The following is a 7,885-nucleotide window of genomic DNA, read 5'->3' on the forward strand; positions in this document are numbered from 1 at the left end:
GACCCAAACACCTGAAAGTCATCAGGATGACCAGTCCCCTTCCTGGACCCACACACCTGAAAGCCATACAGCGGGTGAATTAATGAGCTGCCAGGGCCTGAGGAGGTTTTTTTCTCCCCAGTCTCTTGTGCCAGTAGTGAGGAGGTTTCCTGAGGGGTTGCAGTGCTGCCTGTGCTGTGGGAATTGGGACTACAACTCACCAGAGGAGGTCTCAGGTTTGTCCAAGCATGTGCTTTACTGGGTTTTGTTACTAAATCCTGACCTTTATGTAAAGGTGAAGATAGAAACTGGATTGATGGAGTATTTATGTCTAAGGAGAGTAGAAAATTTGAATAATTTCCAGCAATTGTGTACCTGACAGTGTTAAAATTACTATTAGCTCAATTTTTTTTCCTGTGGTTTCTAAGGAGCGAGCGTGTGTTACCAGTGTATGTCTAGTAACAAATCTTGGTGGATTCAGGCCATGATATATATCCTTGATGAAACCTAGCTATCCATCAGCAGAGTCCTGATGGAGATCTCCTTGGCTGCTGTGTCATGTTCTAGTTGGATTAATCTCAAATTTTACAAGCACAGAGGATGCAGCTGGAGCTCCCCTAGCTCAGGGCCTGGAGCACTCTCACTGCTTTCTTCTTTCCAGCGAAGCCATATAGCTGTGGCAGGAGGGTGGCTGGAGCTGGAATGCTGCCCACCAGGCTCATTCCCTGAAGTGGGCTGTGCTCTGTGTCTGTTTTCACCCAAGCTACAGAGCAGCTGCTTGATTTTGTGTGTGTTTATCTGCTCTGACCTGTGGCTCTGCTGGTGTGGGCTGTGCTGCAGAGCCCTTCAGGCTGTGTGATAGTCTCACCTTCCCTGTAGCAGCCTTGGGTGTTATTCTTCTCTTTCCCCTGGCTGCTGGGTGAACATAGGTGTGAGGCTGTTTTTAACCTGGAGAGGGATTTTTTGCTCAGGGAGCTTCCTTGTGCTGCTTCATTGCTGCCTACAGCTGCTGCACAGGGAATGTCACAGGTTGTTGAGTGTTAATAAGGGTGTCTTAAGGAATACAGTGTTCAGTGCAATTCCTGCCACAGGACCCACACACCTGCAAGTCATAAGGGCTGAAAGTCCTTTGCCAGAGCCCACACCTGAAAGCTGTATTAGCCTCCTGTGTCTTAATTTGAATGTCTTTGTTAGTTAACTCCTTTAAATATCTCAGTTTCTGACTTGCTTTGTGATCCTTTTTGCCTGCCTTTTTCTCTGCCAGGCATCTTCTCTTAAGCTCTTGCTGTTCCTACTTTTGCTTTGTTTTCTAGCTTTTGTTTCAACTCTTGCTGTCATTTCATTCCTTTCATTTTTCCTCTCTCAGTTTGTTGCAATTCTCTCCTTTGAAAGTTCAGTCACGGTTTGCATGGGAAATCCCTGTCCCCATTCTCTGCTTTACTGATTCCTCACCAGTGTCTGGATCTGGGGGGAAAAAGAAAAATCCAGTGAGAGCATCTGCTGCTCTGCCAGCAGCCAGATCTGGTGGGGTGAGAGCAGAGCATTGCCCCTTTTCCTTAAATCCTGGCTGTGAGGGAGGGTCACACCAGTTAATGCTGCATAAAACAAACTTGCAGTGATTTTCAGCTGGATTATATCCCAATCTGTGTAAGGAACAGAAATCCCAAGAGGCAGTGGATGCTGAGGGTGAAGGAAGGCTCTGTTGTTTTCCTGTGTCAAGAAAGCAAATGCTGTGGTTTGAGCTGGGTTTGAGCACACATCCCTCTCCTTCACCCCTTGGTGGAGATGACATGACCTGTTTCTATGCTTGGATAAGGAGTTGCTGTCCTGGCAGTGAAACAGGGGTTGGACCAAGGAGCCCTACATGGGTCTGGGATGGGGGAAGCTCTGCTGGCTTTCCATCTGCCTTGGCCCTTGGTGAGGATGGTGCAGCAGAAGCAGTTGGGAAGTGATGGGAACGTCTGTGACAGTGTTGAGGCAGCTCTGAGGATTCAAGGATGTGTAGTTCAAGGCTGTGAGAGCAGCAGTTCCATTGCCAAGGGCCTTGCTCACGTTTTGGAGCTGTTGGCTACATTGGCTTTAGCTAGAAAAGCTGCTGCTGGCTGGGAAGTGATACCAAGTGTTACATAAAGTCTCCAAAGTGACTATTTGTTCTGCATTAACCTATTCCAAGCTTTTCCTGTACTTGTGTTCTCACGTCCTAAGGTTTTTCTTAGCTTGAGGGAGTGCTGCACAGCCTCAGGGCACAACATGCTGTGTGCTTTGGTCTTTGGGGGGCTGAAGACAACAACTCTTCTGATGTGACAAGAGGGTTGTGTCATAAGTCACTATTACTATGTACATAACTGACAGTAAGGTAATCAAAAGTAAGGTACATTCATGAAAGCAGAACTCATCCCAAAGGGAACACGGGTGTACTGCCAAGTGAAGCTGTTCAGCTGTGGTGCCGTGCAATCAGCAGAGGCTGCAGGCCATGACTCAGTGCCCTTCTGAATGCTGCAGGCCTGTCTCAGCCAGCCTCTTCCCTTCAGCACAGCTATAAAAGGCCTGGAACTGCTCTACTAATGAGTTGTTTCTCACAGGGACACAGTATTTGAGTCTGGAAGGACATAAATTAATCAAAATAGTGGTCAACTAAAACACAGCTCTGGAAATACAGTCTTCAGAATAAATATACGCTGTCACTGGAGCTTTGAGAGTTCTTTATCTCAACTAAACTCCTCGTCAGTGAATGTGTAAGCATGTCAAATCTGGTCTCTAAACCACAAAATAACTTATATCGAAGACTGTTCTAGATCTATCCCTAAATTTAAGAAATGGGTAGATGAGTAAGGGCATCTTCCAGGATTTGAGCTGAACACATTGAATGATATGCAGTAAATGACTTCTTTAGAGAGGCATAAAATAAGCAAGTTAGAGAGGGGAGAAAAAAGAGACCTGTTGGAGGTGGGATTTGTGATTGTACCTTCCATTTCCAGTGTTTCATTTAAGACTTGCCCAAAGGCTACACAAACTGAGGTGGGTTTTATCCTATACTATAGCGGATGAAAGACCATTCTGGGTGATAAAAGTGGCTTAATCTTAGCACAGGGGACAGAATATTTTCCTAGTGAAACCATTTAATCATTTAATCCTCCAGAGAAAACAAGTATAAACTTATTATATAATTCTGGAAATGAAGCTGGTATTCTTCACTAATGCCATATGTTTGATACAAGATAAAGTAGACCCTGTAAAAATGTGGATTGTGGATAAAACTGTTCCCCCTATCTTAGCAAAGATTCACTTTTCAATTGCAATACTTTAAGATCATGGCACTGACTCTTGCAGAGGACAGTACAAGCAGGAAACAAAATTTCTCTTTAGATTTTTAGCTGATGTGCAGGCTTACAGCCTGCAGTGATACAAAAAAGCCAGAAAATACTGTTTGATGGTTTGATTTGAAGCCTTACCTTTTGATTATTAGGAAAAAGAGCAAAATCACATATAGGGAGACAGTGATTTACTCTGTCTTGCTGCTGTGTTGCTGCAGGATGCAGCTGACACAGCTGCCTTGGGGCCTCTGCCCTGCAAGGAATCCACCCCAGTCCTTCCCACCATCTGAAACTATCGAAGAGTGCTTTCCCTGCCTGCTGTATTGGATGTAATCTTTGCTAGGTTAAAAAGACAGTTATTTATCTCTGCTAATCTTGTTTCCCCCTGTCCCCTTGAAATTACACATGGATATCTTGTTTTTTAGAGAAGTAACAGTAGGGGAAAACCTTACAAAACCCCCAGATATATTTATCCCCACTATTGCGTCTGGGAGGGGGGAATTGCACTTCCTCAATGTCCAATGAAGACAAATGCAGAAGGCATTTGTTAGGAAAAAAAAAAAAAAAAGGCTTATTTGCAGTCTACAGAAATGGTGTGAAGGTTCAAGACAGCCCTCTGAATCTTACAGTAACTTTAGTTATTGTAACTTGAGAAGTTCCCTTGAGCAAGATGCTTGTGGGAGGTGGTGGCCTCCCAGTTTGTAACTTGCTCTCACTTGAGGTTTCTTTGAAAATGTATTGCATAGGGCTAAAAGATGAACTGGTATCAGTTATTTGTATCATTTATTGGCCTCCAAACTACAGAATTATTTGCCATCTTATAATTTTTACTCTGTGCCTGGAAAGTCACAGAGTTAGTACTACTGGCTAAATCTGGGAACAGAAAAACAAGTTTTAAAACTTTGGGAGCCCAGTAAATTTGTAAATGCACCCACCAAATGGCAGAAGGGATTGAGGTCTGCAAGGTCTGTTTTATATCAGTGAATATTTATATTTTCTTTTGTTCCTAGGAAGATATTCTGATTAGTAGCTAGAGCACTTGATGTCAGTCAAAGACTTGTCTTTGTGAAATCAAGTGATAGGGCTCAGTTCTTACTTTGGTGGAGATGATTACAGTCAGATTGGATTAAAACCCACAATCAATAGCACAAAACAATATAAAATTTGTATAAAATACAGAACAATATATGTGAAATATAAAGATTGATTATTAGTGATATCGTTATACAATTTTTAATATTTTATTAGGTCAGGAATCCCACTAGATTCTGGTATAAATTATATCGGATAAAACCACATGGACTATAATAAATTTGCAGTATCTTCTACAAACAGGTGTAGAAGATGGGTGTTTATGTGGGGAGGGGTTTTATTATCTACACCTGGGAGCTGCTCAGTCACATTCAAGGAGGGGCTCCCAGTGGCTTCAGCACAAGCAGAGCTGTGAAACGCTTCCCACACCGCAGGGGTGTGACCACTCTTCTCCCAGGCACACACTTATTTAAAAGGAGGAACAAGCTGAAAGGGTAAACCAACAACAACAACGAACTTGTTCTGCTTCATTTTCCACTCAGTCAGTGATATAAATATTTGTCCTTCAAGTGGGGCAAACAAGTGCTCCTGGGTGCTTGTCCTGTGACTGGAGTGCCAGCTTCCTGTTAGCACTCCAGGACAATTACCAGGGCTGGCTCTCTGAAGAGGTCACTGCTGCTGCAGCGTCCTCGGTGTGCCTTGTAACCCTGTGCAACTGCAGGAAGGTGAATGCACTCCTCTGCCACCTCCCTGACTGCGGGCTACGGACACAGGGAGCAAATGGTAGGAACAGGAAAAATTCTCAGACCTGGATGTCTGGCACGGTGATGGACTTGAAAAGAAGGTGATGATCGAGAGATAACTACACTGCAAGTCAAAATTGTCACTTAGAGCTCCTGTAAAAACAAGAAATCAAATTAATGAGTTTGGTACTTTGGAGAAAAGGCTGCATTACAATTATGTAAAACCTTAGAAAGATTTGATAATGCTGCTTTGGTGTCTAGAGGGCCAAACCTTTTAAACCAAGGGTGTATAAAAATGCTCAGAATCATTAAAATATTAACAGAAATTTCACTGAATAGGTTTCTTATAAATAATCTCCCTGTACAAGTAACTAAAGTAGTCATTAAAATATTTCAGTATTTATTTTTTGAAATATTTCAGCCTTTATAAGGCATGAAGCAGATTAGTCTGATAATTTTTAAGTAAAATATTTATCTTTCTTTACTTTAAGTAAAGTATTTATCTTTCAGTGAGTAAAGACACTGCAGGATACAAACCAAACTTAACATCTCTTAATGTGAAAATTGGGTGCAGAAATTAAATGTATGAAAACCTGGGGGAAGATTTTTAAAACAAAAATTATGATGAAGACAGACTATTTAATAGACAAAACCAGCATGGCAAACTCTTGTGATTAAGCTGATGAAGCCCTTAGTTTCACCTCACTTCCAAAGGTAATTGTAATCAAGAGACTACAATGAAGGTTTAAAAATGCAAGAGGAGTTTCTTGGTTTTCTATTTGAATCACACTTTTCTGGACACATAACTTCAGATTTTTAATTTTGTCTGAAAAGATGGTTTTGTGCCCTCATAGATAACACATTGTGGCATATGTCTGTGAGGTTTCTGATTCTTGAATGCGCAGCAGTGAGGACATATCTACATCTGAGTCACAGACATTTCCTGTCCTGAAATATTTAAACACTTTTGAATAAACTCATACAAGCTGGAGGTGTGCTAACTGTGAAAGGAGAATAAAGGATGGCCTTATGCAGTCCACTTACAGACATAATGCTAACCATTTAACAAACTATTTTTGCACTTAAAATTAATTATGTGAATAGGAATATATATGTGACTACACTCTTCAGCTGTTCCCTGCTGACCACCTTTTACCCGAATTAGAAATAATTCAGTTATCCCCCTTCTTTTTATAGAAAGGCATCACAGCAGTTGCATTTGTGTTGATTATTTTCCTCTTTCTCACTAGCTGAAGCGGGTGCCCGGCTCTCTGGTGTGCACTCTTACCTGCTCAGTGCCCGGGCCGCGGTGCCTGTGCTCGGCCCATGCCGCGCTCCGGGGCGGCCGCTCCACCTGCGGCAGGGCAGGGCAGGCTCCCGGGCTCTGCGAGCCCCAGGGGAGCGCTGCAGGCTGCTCGGGCCCTTGTTTGCACAGCGGTGCCTCCACCACCTCCCACTTGTGCTCTTAAAGTGGCACAAGCCTTCCCGAGGAAGCGAGGGAGCCGCTCTGCCTTGCCCGCAGCTGCCTCAGGAGCAGCGAGCGATTGCCGGCTCCTCAGCCGTGCACAGCCTGCTGCAGGACACGGCGCCGGCAGTGAGAAATGAGAGCCTGTTTTTCACCAGAAAACCACTTGGGCTTTCCTTGTAAGTCATCTTATTTACTCATGAGTGAGTAATCTGTTTAAGTAACTCATTCTGACTGATTTTTGTGAACAATAGGCGCAGTCTTCAGAGTATGAAGGCTCATGCCCCTCAGTTTATTGCAGATCCGAGGCATTCGTACGCCAAACTCTCTTCCACCTATGTATATTCAACAGCCCACTTGCTACTTAACAGCTTAGCTTTACTTCTCTATTTGAAAAACCACAGCTGTGCTCAGGCTGCTGCAGTGTCTGTTATATAAAGTGCATGTAAAAACCTCTTCAGAGGCTTTGCTAAACCAGCTCTGGCTCCTCTCCGTGCTGCTGTGGAGGTGGCACTACACAGTCCCAGAGAAGTGGCCCTCCTGCCTGAACACACTGCTGCATCTGGCTCTTGCCTCTTGACAAGAGAAGATGTGAAGGCCAAACTGTAGCCTTCCTTAAAAATTGAACAATGAAATCTGTGGAGCAATCTCTGCTGGAGTGGATACATCCAAAGGGATGGATGTGCAGAGCTTCAGATTGCAAGGATGTCCCTTTAGACCTCAAAGCCACTCAACCAGCAATAGGTTTTTCAGTTTCTTACAAAGCAGAAACAAATATTAACTAGGGTATTTTCACAGAAAATAACAGCAGTTAATAGTTTTTCACAATGGATATTTTTATAGATTAAAAATAATTTTCTGAACAATTCTTGGCATGGGGGTGGATGGAATAATTTATTAATGTTGTTCACTATACAAGGCAGAATCAGTAACACATTTCCCTGCAGAACTTGACAAGTGACTTCCATGTCTCTCTTGATAGTTGACACTAATATTTCATATTGCTAAAATCAAATTCCTCGCTAAGTTGCCTTCTGAGAAACCTGTTTATCCTGTTCTTTTAATAACTCCTCAGATTATACAATTTTAACTTTACTAGTGTTGGTAGTAGTAGCCCTGCAATCAGAAGTGGGAAAGTGCATGCCATTGGCTGAAAATTGAACATCACAGCGTTTGGCTTGTCAGCATGCTGGGTGGTCCAGAATATCCACAAGTACTAGTAAATAAAAGTCCAATAGTGGCAGTTTTATAAAACACAACTAATATTTAGAGTTAGAATAGGGTGGATTAAGCTTTTAAAATAAGCTCACAAATATTTCAGAAAACAGCTTTTGAAATAAATGCTTGCTTAG

The sequence above is a fragment of the Motacilla alba genome, chromosome 6 (genome assembly GCF_015832195.1).
Source record: "Motacilla alba alba isolate MOTALB_02 chromosome 6, Motacilla_alba_V1.0_pri, whole genome shotgun sequence".
Lineage (NCBI taxonomy): Eukaryota > Metazoa > Chordata > Aves > Passeriformes > Motacillidae > Motacilla > Motacilla alba.